Source organism: Callithrix jacchus, chromosome 3 (assembly GCF_049354715.1).
Source record: "Callithrix jacchus isolate 240 chromosome 3, calJac240_pri, whole genome shotgun sequence".
Classification (NCBI taxonomy): Eukaryota; Metazoa; Chordata; class Mammalia; order Primates; family Cebidae; genus Callithrix; species Callithrix jacchus.
In genome coordinates this window covers 39,848,817-39,861,894 of record NC_133504.1, presented here as the reverse complement: position 1 = coordinate 39,861,894, position 13,078 = coordinate 39,848,817, and the positions used below count along the sequence as shown (strand labels likewise).

The window sequence follows — 13,078 nt, the reverse complement described above, 5'->3', positions numbered from 1 at the left end:
CATGCCTGTAATCCCAGCTACTCGGGAGACTGAGGCAGAAGAATCATTTGAAGCCAGGTGGCGGAGGTTGTGGTGAGCCGAGATCTCGCCATTGGACTCCAGCCTGGGCAACAAGAATGAAACTCTGTCTCAAAACAAACAAACAAAAAGAAAATATTATATTTTAGCTATAATTCAATTCCTAACATAATTTTTATTAATTAGTAGTTTGCAGCAATTTACTAAATTGTCCTTTAAATATTTAATAGACTAGCACTGCGAAATTACAGCTTATTCAGTGTTCTTCCTACATTTAATCTTTTCATTCGTTAATCCAATATTTTCACAGTAACAGAAATCATGAAGTGGCTATCACTTTTGCACTGAAACATCTTAATAGCTTCCAATAATTCTCATATTCTTTACTGTGATCTAAAGAGCCTACATGATTTGGGCTGGTCCACCTCTCCAACTTTCACCTTGTTGACCTCTTTCCCCAAGCACCTTCCAGCCACCCTGGTTTCCTTTCAGCTCAAGTAACTGATAGGCCTCTGGGCCTCTCACACACTGTTCCCTTGGCCTCCATGTCCCTTCCCATCACGGCACTCTCACTCATAGCCTTGTTAGTTCATATTAAATCTTTCGGATTTCAGCTCAATGTTCACTTCCAGAGAAAATCTCTGTAATCATTTTTGTTGTAAGACCTCATCATTGCCCTTATCACCCTTAACACAATTTGTGATTATACACAAATTCATCTGTGTATTTATATTTATCTATGTGTCATGAGTGGACCAGGAACCAATCTGTTTCTAATCTCCTATACACTAACTCTCTCAGCACAGTGAGGGACACATGGTGGGTGAAAACTGTGGAGGAAATGGAGGTGTTATGTAAATGATATAGTACCCTAAAAATGGAAACTGTCAACTACCTACATTAAATATATTTACATATCTATCATCCTTATTATGTCTATGATTCTTATTAGACAACTATCTAAACAAGTGAATATAAAAATATAACAAACAGTATACAAAATATTACCTTTGACATCAGAATGTTTCCTCATTTAAATTTAATCTTATAATCATTTAACCCTAATTAGAGATGAAAATTGTGTTAGGGATACTTACACACTTAACAAAGGGATTGTCGGCAGCCTTCAATGTCATCTACACCAACTAAGCTGTGACTGAAGCACAGCTATGTTTCCAGATTTCATGGATGATGGATGTTTACAGTCAGACTTTGCTTTTCTGGTTGGTCTTCCTTTCCTTTCTGCAATTTGCCTAGCAGACTGTTGAAGGATCAGTTGTCTTCAAACACTTACTAAAATGGTTTTATTAATTCCCTAAGCACATTTTTTTTTCAGTTATACTTAATTTCCAATAGTCCCAAATTCCAAAACCTCAGCAAGACTAGTAATTTCACTAATAATTTTTGGTACTGCTGTTTACCATGTTATATTTAAATATAGGAAGCTCAACATTTAAAAAATATGACCTGTATTAATCTGGAGACACACTTCAGAGTAAACTGTCTTAAAATTTGGAATCGAGCAAAAGCAAACAAATTTAGAAAACATTCTTTTCTACTAATACATTTTAATGGGAAGAAAAACTACAGTTGTTAAGAAAAAGTGTCTACTGAAAAAGTAATTCTTATTTTCTTCAAAGATTTTCCAAACAGAATATAAATGTGATGGTTTTGAAACCAAAATAGTTATCGTGCATGAGAATTTTCTTTCATGAATAATCAAATGAAAGATGAGAAAAAGTAGTAATACCTTATTAAAACAACATCGAAGTTAGCAATTTAGTAAGAAGATAGCAAGTATCTCCTCAAAATCATCAAAAAAAGAGATAAAATGATTTGAAGATTAAAAGTCAAAGAAAGCTACTTGAACTTGCCTTATAATTGTCTTCTCCAGTCTTCTGACTACAGTAAGGACAAACAGCACTTTTTTAAGCAGCTAGAGAAGTTTATACAAAATTTCACAATGACAGCACTGATTTACCTTGTTTTTTTATAAATACTTTCTGATAAAATGTTTTTATTTTTTATGTTTATTTAAATTATTCACATGAATATTTTTACTTTTAATCCTTGAGACAAATTAAGACTATTTTCTACTTTGTATTAAAGTGATAATATAAACTTAATGCTAAATTTTTTATAAATGTATGTTCTATTTAATGCTTGGGATATGTTTATTTTCTATTTAAAATATATGTACATTGAGTTTCAGTGTTATATTCCATGTCATTTTTTCTAGCCGTTTTTAAAATGCTATTACACTCCAGTATTTTATAATTGTGTGAAATTAATATCGCAATTGCACTCCGGATTATTTTGCATCCGCGTTGCCATCATTTGGCTTTATTTCCCAAGCACTTCCTCATCTGCTACCTTTTCTACCTGATGCTGGCACCCCCTCATTTCCAACTTGCACCCTTTCTTAATCATCTCACCTATTGCTCTTGTTTTTGGAGTTCCTTGCCTATTGCTTTCTCCTTTATCTTCTAAAACCTCACCTAGCTCTTCTAGTTCTGCCTGATTGTCCTCTTCTCTGACATTCAAAATTAAGTTTAAATTCCACTCTTCAACATATGGAAAGCAAGACCCCTGAGGGCACAGGTTTTAGTCAACTTCCATTCAGTGCCCCCACCTACAGAGTTGAACACTTTCTGGTACATTAAATGCTCTCAGTAAGTATTCGTTGAACAAATAAATGGAACTGACAATAAGTTTTCTTATGAATATGATAAGTATTTCAAGCTTCTTTCATTAACTTCTCCAAATATGTCACAAATTCCTCTTAACGCATGCCAACAGTTAACAAGTTTGGATCTGCAGGCCTGGCTCCTCTTCCTCTAAGCTCTAGTCCTGCAAATTGAGCAAACTACCTTCAATGAAGGGAATAAACTGAGTCAAGGCACCCTGATGACAAGTTAAGCTTCACATAAGTATGAATAAATTCACCCTACTTGTGCTTAATATTCTCTAAAGCAATGTGATAAATATGAGTAACATGTACATTAAAATATTAATATAAATATAATCTAAAGAATATATTTTAAGAAATTTGCCAACATAAACTTTGTAATAAATGTCAAAAGCTTTTACACAATATGTAACTTAAACTAGCTGTTAACAAAGTATTTTACTTTTGCACCTATAACTGGGTTCCAAGCCCTTGCTTCTTAGAAACAGTAACTCTGACCTTCAGGTCTGATTTTAACCCCTTCCATTCAGTGCTGTATCCTGTAGCTGCAGAGAGGCCAAGCATACATTACCAGCTTTTCTCTTCCCTTCAGGCCTCAGAAGCCTTTAATTACCAGTTTACACTAATTATTCCACTTCATCCTACTTGTCCTGCTAATTCCTTGCACCTTGAGTCTTCACATATTCACACTGGAGGCTTTTTCTTCTCAAATTATGATTTTATTTTCTTAAAATACAAAATAAGTGCATGCTCTTATGTTTGTCTTAATTTGATCTCCTTTTAGGAAAAAGATGAAAAAGCAGCAATTTCAAAAGTGATTTTCCTACATATAGAAAATTATCAAGTGGATTTTCTTCAAATCTTAAAAAAAAAATCTTTTTAATATACAAATTCTATTCCTCTACACTTTCTTTCTTTCTCTGAAACTCGGACCTACAAAAAACATTACTTTGAAAGGAATTAAGTAAAATACTAAAGATTACTTACAGGCTAGCCCAAGTATCTCAACAACTTTTATTTTTCAACTTTTTTTTTTCCCCCAGCTTTGGTAAAGAAGCCAAAAAAAAAAGCTGAAAGAAAAACCGAATGTGTATGAAACCAGGTTCTCACGCACTGCCCTGCTGCGTCACAGCTTCACTATTACATTGTACCCTTACTTTGCACTGTTGTACAATTTGCTGTCAAAAAAAACCTGACTTATTGATTGAATATCTAAGAAGAGTAAAGATGGTATAAGTTTGCATATAGCATGACCTAATATCCTTTTCCCATTTTGAGTTACAAAATCAAATGTATCATTTCTTTTGAGGATTGGAAGTACTTTTATTCCATATGCACAAAATATAAAAGTAAATTTTGCAAATTTTTGCTTCGTAATAATTAATCCTTATGTATCTAAATGATAGCTAGAAATATATAGAAGCTTTAGTGGTGATTAATTTTTCGTTAATTCTCTTCTTTTTTTCTCTCCGTCTCTCTTCTCTCTCTCTTTTGCTCTCTCTCTCTTTCATTTATCAAAGCCGGAGTAGATCAGTTTTGACATGGCAGCTGTCCAGAGGAGTTTGCTCCAAATCATTTTGATCTAATGTTCTTTGTCTATGTGATAACAAAGCAATAGCATGTTTTTCATCACAGGCAGGAAATGCATTATTCTCTCTTTGATCTCTAAAAGGGATTTTTTGGGTAGAAAGGTGAGAAGACAGACCTTAAAACATTTCTCAATGCTCTTATCTAAAACTAAACTGCTTTAATGCGAAAAGTTAAATGTTCCTGAAAGCACAGTTTCACAATGAACAGGTCCTGATCTTTAAATTAATTTTTAGATCTTTAAATAATAATAAAAAAAAATTCTCCCCTTTTAGATGTCTATGTATCTCTTCACCCCAAATTGGGGATTCTTTATGCACTTGGACATCTGACAATGTATTTTCAGCTTGAAAATAAGTAAGAGCCTTGAAACTCACTACTATCCCTTACAAGGTGATAGATTATATGTCCTTTTCTTCTCTCTTTCCTCTCAGTTTGAAGCCCTGGTTGAACTAGGTGTTGTCTGTTCCATGTTGCCTTCAGTTTCCATCATTGCACTCATTTTTCAGTTAGCAGACTTGAGTTTAGACTACATTTTGCCTTTTACCCAATTAATTTATTTTATTTTATTTTGAGACAGAGTTTCACTCTTGTCACCCAGGCTGGAGTGCAATGGCGTGATCTCAGCTCACTGCAACCTCCGCCTCCTGGGTTCAGGCAATTCTCCTGCCTCAGCCTCCTGAATAGCTGGGATTACAAGCACGTGCCACCATGCCCAGCTAATTTTTTGTATTTTTAGTAGAGATGGGGTTTCACCATGTTGACCAGGATGGTCTTGATCTCTTGACCTTGTGATCCACCCGCCTCAGCCTCCCAAAGAGCTGTGATTACAGGCATGAGCCACCGCACCTGGCCTATTTTTCTTTTTCTTGACGTGTGTAGATGTGGGTGAATGTGTGAGCCTGTGTTTGTGGGTATCTCCCTTACCTAGTGAATGCTCACTCTACTTCTCAACTCAGTTTTACCCACTTAATGTTAGGTACAACTGTTATTCTTGTGTCAAGGAGAAGTTTTGAAAATCATAAAAAAATTTCAATTTTATACTTCATTTAGTATTTATTTTGTGTAATACACTACAGAAGCCATTATGAAATGGATGATGTATTTCTGGCAAAAAGAGTTCATTAAGGAAAATATGACTTAAAAGTTAAACTGTAATGCCAGGCAATGGGTAAAAAGCATCATATGTGTTCTATAAAATGCCAGGAGGATTTAGATGAAGGGCAAATATTTTCTTAACTCCTGAAGATACCAAGTAGGTCAACAGGTGAAAGGAATATGATGAACAACCTGCAGAGGAGTGAGAGTTTTAAAAATAGGGAGTATTTTTAAATAGCTAAATATATTGCATCTATATGGATAGTATAGCTATTGAGTTAGTTGTTGAACAGGTCATGATGTTTCTTGTTTGCCAAGCAAAGGCTTATAAAATTGATTAGGCTAGCAATGGGGAACTTTACAATGATGAAAAGTGTCACTTATTCTGTTTAGCACTTTGAGGCCTTTAATATCACAGTATAAGTATATGAAGCAAAACAATTTAGAAGCTAGGAAACCAGATACAAGTGTTACTGGCAGTGAATCGATACAGATCTGCAGCAACTTCAATTCTTGCATCCTCAGAAGAAAGAATTCAACCAAGGGGTATAAGGCAGAGAGAGAGACTGAGGCAAGTTTTAGAAGAGGAGTGAAAGTTTATTAAAAAGTTTTAGATAGAGCAGGAATAAATGAAGTAAAGTACATTTGGAAGTCAGCGAAGCTGACGACTTGAGAGATCAAGTGCACTGTTTGACTTTTGACTTGGGGTTGTGTACATCAGCATACTTCAAGGAGGTTGAGTCCCTTGTCCTCTAATTCTTCTCTTGGGATGAGTCCTCTCCATGTGCAGTGGCCTGCCAGCCCTTAGGAGGGGCCGCATGAGCAGAGCGTTTACTGAAGTTGTATGCATGCTCACTTGAGGCGTTATTCTTGGACCAGTAGAATGTCCCTAGAAGGTCATATACCAGTTAAACTCTGCCATCTTGCCTCTTAGTGCACATGCCTCAGTCCACTTGGCCAGCTCCTGAGATCTTATCAGGAAGCTGCTGACCACCAGTTTAAGATGTTTCTGTTTATTGGGAGACTGCCTTTTCCTGGAGCTGGCTGCAAACAGCTATCATTTTAGAGAGACAGTTAACATCCACCTGAACATCACCCTGACAGTCGTCTGCCACTATTGTCCTGTAATGTGTGCTGGGGAGGTGGGGCTGGGGAGCCCCCTCCTGCTCTGTTCGTGTCTGACTGGCTACCTACTGTGAAAAAAAGAATGTCATAATGATCTGTGCAGGATATGACAACAGCCTGATCCATGGTAGAGAGAGAATATAAAAAAGGCCTGAGAAATATTTCAAAGTAAGCAACAAAAGAACAACAGGTGGGTAGCAAGAAAAAAATACATCTTTGAAGTTCTGAGTCTCAAAACTAGGGTAATGGTGGATCCATAAATAGAATTTGAGAAAAGAGCAAAGAAGCTATGGAAGATAATATCATTCTTCTCAATTTTTTTTCCTTCCTGTATTGGATTTTATACTGATTTTTCTTCAGGAGCTTCTTCTGAGGGTAGAGACACTTCCAAGCCTGGTGAAAGTTGGGTTTAGTTTTGCGACTTGCTTTGGCAATAGATTGTGGGTGGAAAACACCATGTGAAAGTTCTCAGCTAAGGCCTTCAGAGGTGTCACGTGCTGTTTATGCATGCTGCAGCACTCCTGTGATCACTGTGAGAAGAGCATGCCCGTTTAGCATGGTCTGATACTCTTTTAGAATGGCCTCAACATTGATGCATATGAAGCAGAGTGGAGGAAATCTAAATCTTCCAAACTGAAACGTAAATGTAAGAGAGATACTTAAGCTCACCTGCAGACAAATAAGCAAGAAAAGGAAACGGTTCTCTTAGTAAGTCATTGTTTTAGGGTAATTAGTCACACTGCATTATTGGAGAAATTGATATATGAGGTCATACTGAATTTGATATCAGAGTTTCACATGGAAATATACTGGAAATAATTAGAAGGTTAAAAGATAGTTATGTCCTTGAGCTTACAGAGTCATGCTCATATAATTTATGGTTAAAGAGGAGACAGTAAAAATCAACAAAATAAAAGGCTGACAAATGAATTGTTGCATTAATAAGACCAATAAAATGTAGTCAGGAAGAAGAGAAAAAATATGTTGGCAGCATAGCCCAGTGGCAAACATAGAGGTTCTAATGGGATGTGACCTTAGCTTCAAATTCAAGGTCTGAAATATTTGACTTGTAACCTCAAATAAGTTACTAAACATTTATTAACCTGCTTTTGCTTCATCAGTAAAATAGGAATAATATTTATTCCATATGGTTGTTTTGGAATTGTATAATATATATAAACTCTAGTGTAATGACTAACACAGTAATTTTCACTTAAACTTCATTTCTGTTCAATACACTATTCTGGGATGAAAATGTTTTATATCTGTACTACACAATATGGCAGCAGCTAACAATATGTGGCTATTAAACAATTAAAATATAACTACATTGCAAGACTTTAAATACATGTTGAATTTTATGTATGAAATAAAAGCACAAAAAGGCAGATTTAAAATTTAGCTGTTCTAAAGTCATTGAATTTTTCAGTATGTGGTAAAAGTACTAATCTACATTGATATTTGATAAATCAAAATACATTTTTATTTTTAGATAATAACAGCCAAGGGATTAGTAAAAAGAGGTTTGACTAACATATTAATGGAGACAATGAAATTGAAAGTCACTATTATGAAAGGGTGAAGACAGAGAATCACTTGAGCCCAAGAGTTTGAGATTGCTTTGAGCCATGATTGCACCATTTACTACAGCTAATGTGCCAGAGCAAGACCCTGTCAAAAAAAAATAAATAAATAAAATTTCTAAAAAGTCACTAATAAATCTAAATAAAGATAAGAAAGAAAACAACAAAAAAACCAGCAAGGAAAAAAAAGCAAAGAATAAATCAGAAGAATTATACTGAAATATGTCAGTAAGTAAATTAAATATAAATGCAATAATTATACCAATTAAAAGACAAAGATTATTTGACCAACTGGAGATTTCTCAAAGAACTTGAAACAGAACTACCATTTGACCCAGCAATCCCATTACTGGACATACATCCAAAGGGAAAACAAATCATTCTACAAAGAAGACACTGCAGTGAGCACTACTCACAATAACAAAGACATGGAATTAATTTAGGTGCCTATGAATGGTGGACTGGATAATGAAAATGTGGCACATACACAACATGGAATATGATGCAGTCATTAAAAGAACAAAATCGGAATATCCCCTCTGAATTCCCCTCCCATGGCAGCATGGAAGCTGTCTCTCCCTCTCTCTTTCTTTCTCTCTCTCTGCCTAATAAATGGCTCTCTGCAAAAAAGATAAAAAAAAAAAAAAAAAAAAAGGAGAACAAAATCCTCTCCTTTGCAGCAACAAGGAAGTAGCAGAAACAAATACCCTAAGTGAATTAACACAGGAACAAAAACCAAAATACTGCATGTTCTCACTTATAAGTGGGCCCTAAACATTAGGTAAACATAGACATAAATATGGTAGAAACAGTCACTGGGAACTATTAGAGAGAGGGGGGCAAAAGCTGAAAAAGTGCCTACTGGGTTCTATGCTCACTGCCTGGGCGATGGGATCATTTGTACCCCAAACCTTAGTGTCATGCAGTAAATGCATGTATTAAATCTGAACATGTATCCCCTGAATCTAAAATAAAAATTGAAATTATATATACTTTTAAAAGACTTATCTTGAAAGCAAAACATTTAGAGATCTCCCTGACCTGATTTCAAGGCTTTCTACAGTTTCATAAAAATTAAGAGAATGTAATACCAATATGAATATATCAATATTGATCACAAAAGAAAGTAAAGTACAAAAAAAAATGAGTCTCAACAATGGCAACAAAGTAATCCAATGGGGGTAAAAACAAGTTTTTAAACAAATAGTGCTGAAAAAGTTTGATATTTAGATAGTGTTTTGTTTTAAAAAGAAGATATTTGACTCCTTATTCCATGCACAAAATATTAATTTGAGATAAATGATATGCCTAAAGCTAATCACTAAAGCCATAAATGCTTTGGAAGAAAACCTAAGAGACTATCTTTATTACTTTAGGTTGTCACAGATTTTTCTGGTAAGAATCTAACAGAAATACTAACAACAAAATATTGCTAATTTAGACTTCATTAAAATTTAAACTTCTTTGTATTAAAAAAATCACTAGGAAGTTAATAGGCAAGACAGATTGTTGAAAATATTCACTATGTACTAGATGGGATAAAAGACTCATGCCAAGAGTATAAAAATAACATATTCAACTCTAAAGACAATTTAATAAAAATAGTCAAAATTCAAAAATAGAAGTTTAAAACTGGAAAGTAAGCATATTTAAAGATGTTGAACATTATTGGTCAGTAGGGAAATGCAAATCAGTACCACCATGAGATTATCTTTTCATTTCCTCTGGAAATAAAATTTAAAAGAATGACAATACAAAATGTTGGTAAGGATATGAAGGAGCTAGAACTCTCATACATCGCTTATTGTAGATCTATTTGACTCAACAATTCTCACCCAAAGAACTGAAAACACATGCCCACAAGATTCTTGTACATATGTTCATAGAATTTTTTATTCATGACAGTTCAAAATGGAAACAACCCAAATGTCTACCATCAAGAATAGAAATATCACTAATACGATATTGAACAAAAATAGAAAGATGTGAAGATAGATTTTGTGTAGGAACAAAGAATTTGTTGAGAGTAACAGCTGGAACAGGAAGAGGAGAAGCAGGATTAGGAAAGGGACTCCTCAGAGGATGATGCAAATCCAACCAAGTTTTGATCAGCCCCACGTGCTGCTCTAGAGCAAAGACTGGCAGTTAGTGTAATCCAACTGTGAGTAGAAATCACTTGGCTTTTGTACCATGAGCTTGTTCAGTAATTGCCTGGAGGAGCGTCCAAGAAAAGTATGTCCTTAAGCTACTGCAACCTGACTTAGTCATTGACTGGGAATTGCCAAAAATAGTGTGACCCAGACTGAAAAGCTGAGACAGGCCATGCAGGAGCTCACAACTAGAGGCCGCAGCTAACCACATTCCCTGCAGCTGGCATGGAGCTCTTCCTGGAAGTGGTACTTAAGCAACACTCGCTACGATTTTCACCCTGTAATGTTTAAATTACATAAATTTCAAAACTACCCTACGGTATGAGTTGTCATGATGGTGGTTATCTTCGGGAAACAGAAAGACGTTAGTGGTTAGGAAGGGTCCTGAGAGCGGTTTCTGTGGTGATGGGAATCTTCTATCTCTTAACCAAAGTATCAATTACGTAGGTGTGCTTACTTCATGATATTTCACCCGGCTAGATACTTGGGGTTTGTGTACCTTTTGTTTGTATGTTTATTTAATTAAAAGAAGAATAATTTCAGTAATTCCAGTAATGAGGATATTAACCAGATGATATTTTGAAGAATAAGTGATTAGTGAAAAAATTAGAAGATTTTATAAAAATTTAGATTTTACATATATGTGTATGTTTACAAATACACACACACTCACACTATGTTTAAAGAAACATGAGAGAAAACAGATTTTGTTACACTATAATAAAAGATAGGATACTCATGAACACATAGTGATCATAATATCTAGATACTTATTAAAGTATTAGAAATAAATCAATGAGGTGAGGACCTACTAAAATGTGTAATCTAATGAACTTCAAAATATGGAAATAGCCTATAAAATCTAAACTTTTAATTCTTGTAATGTATTCATCTTTTCTTAAACAAATTTCATTTTTCTTACTCAAGTTATTGTTAAGGCAATATAAATGAGATCTTGCTAACTAAACGTTACTACAGAGTACATATTTGTTGACCTGAATGAAATCCATCCAAAATTGAATGACAACAGAAAAATTTCATTTATATAATTTCTCTTGAAATTAAGAACAGTAATTTGTTTCTTATTTCTAACACACAAGTAATATACTGGCAAATATATTTTTTAATAAAGCCACCATGTGTTAGGCACTATTCTATATCCTAGGGGGAGAGGATGATTAAAACACAGTTCTTATCATCAAGGAACTAAAATTTCAACACAGAAAAATACACTCATATGATTAACTGTAATACAATATGAGTGCCATACTAATAATAAAAAGGATGTGGGAGCACAGAGAACTCAGGGAACACATTCTTTCTTTAATGGCAGAGAAAAGGCTCTGTTACTAGATGCCCCAGAGGTGTTCTTTAAAGTGTAAGAGTTCACCAAGCTGAGTCAGGGAAAGAGGAAGGGAAAGGTAGTCAAGAGGGAAACGTAATTGCAGACAGATGAAGTCTTGTGATGTTCTGAGGATGGTTTAAGATTGTGAGGTAGCATAATTTAGCCCTGGTCATAGAGGGAAGGTAGTAAAGGACTGGTAGACATAAGCTGGAAGGTGCAGATTGGGAACATCCTTTGAAGGGTTAAGATAGATGAGAAAGTACTAGAGCAGGGATATAAAATAATCCTGAGAGGACAGAGAATGGGACCCTAGGGAACAGCAGCTTATAAAGACAGAGAAGGCAGGGAAAGGGAGAGGGAGAGAAAAACAAAGAAGGAGAAGGAGAACAAGGGATTAACTCAGAGTGTATTAATACAAAAATTAAGGGAAGCGGACACTTCAACAAGAAGGTAACTAACAGGGTCAAATGTCATAAGTAAATCATGCCAGATGGGCTATGAGAAGGACACCTTGGATTTGGCAGATAGGAGGTGGTAGTAATGACGGATGGGTAAGTCAGAATCAGTGGGTCTAGTATTGAAGAGAAGTGAGAAAGTGGAGCTGGAAGTGTGTACCATTTGCTCTAAAACTGCTGTTGTACTATCCTTTATAAGAAAGAGAAGAAACATAGGAAACATTTGTTTGAAGATAAAAACAAGAGAAATACTTGTGTTTGAGAAATAGAAAGGCAAAAGTATAGCTGTTTGAGTGGAGTATGCCTATAAAGAAGGAAAATAGATACAAGAAAGGATATAAGAGAGCGATATCCTGGAAATAAAGAGTCCTCTTACTTTTTTTTCCTCTTGAATAGGATGCATGCAAAGAAGAATGAGCAAATAGATAGATTTAGGAGTAGAGGGATTGACTTAACAAATAAAGTTGGCTAAGGACGGTCTTGAGCCAAAGCCAAAAGATGCTACACTAACATTTTGTAGGACCGGGGCTGCACCTAGTGTCTCAGGAACAGCACATCCTATAAAAGAGTCATTGTCAGAATATGACTGATTACCCGACCTAGATAACTTATCTAAAATACCCTAGACTGACTCTGTTTTTGTTACACCATGTCTCACTTTTAATTTTTTTTTTCTATCACTTCCTCCGTCTTATCCTCTAAATGAATGGCACACTTTTGTTCTTCTAGAGCTGCCTCCTGGGCAGATGCTCTATCAGCAGCACAGGGGCTCTTTCCTAAAGGGAGCTTTCTGGAAAGGGAGATTCCTCCCTCCCCAAACCCCAACCTTCTTTACTACCCCTTTCTCCTTTCTGGTCCATTTGCACAAGATCTGACAATTCATGTTGAGTCAGGCTTAATAATGTTAATGGTAATAATAAAAACAATAAAAAGAGAATAATCACAACAGCCCTCTTTGAGACACAGAGGGTGCACGTAAGTTAAACTGCAGAGTGTCATAATCAGTAAGTGGTGATGAAAGTCCCCAA

General features: G+C 35.2%; 1 long non-coding RNA gene across 1 annotated transcript in view; it reads right to left on the bottom strand.

The window, feature by feature from the left end:
• Nucleotides 1-13,078, bottom strand: part of LOC128931547 (uncharacterized) — a 104,457-nt gene that overhangs the window by 47,830 nt on the left and 43,549 nt on the right. The window lies entirely within an intron of this gene.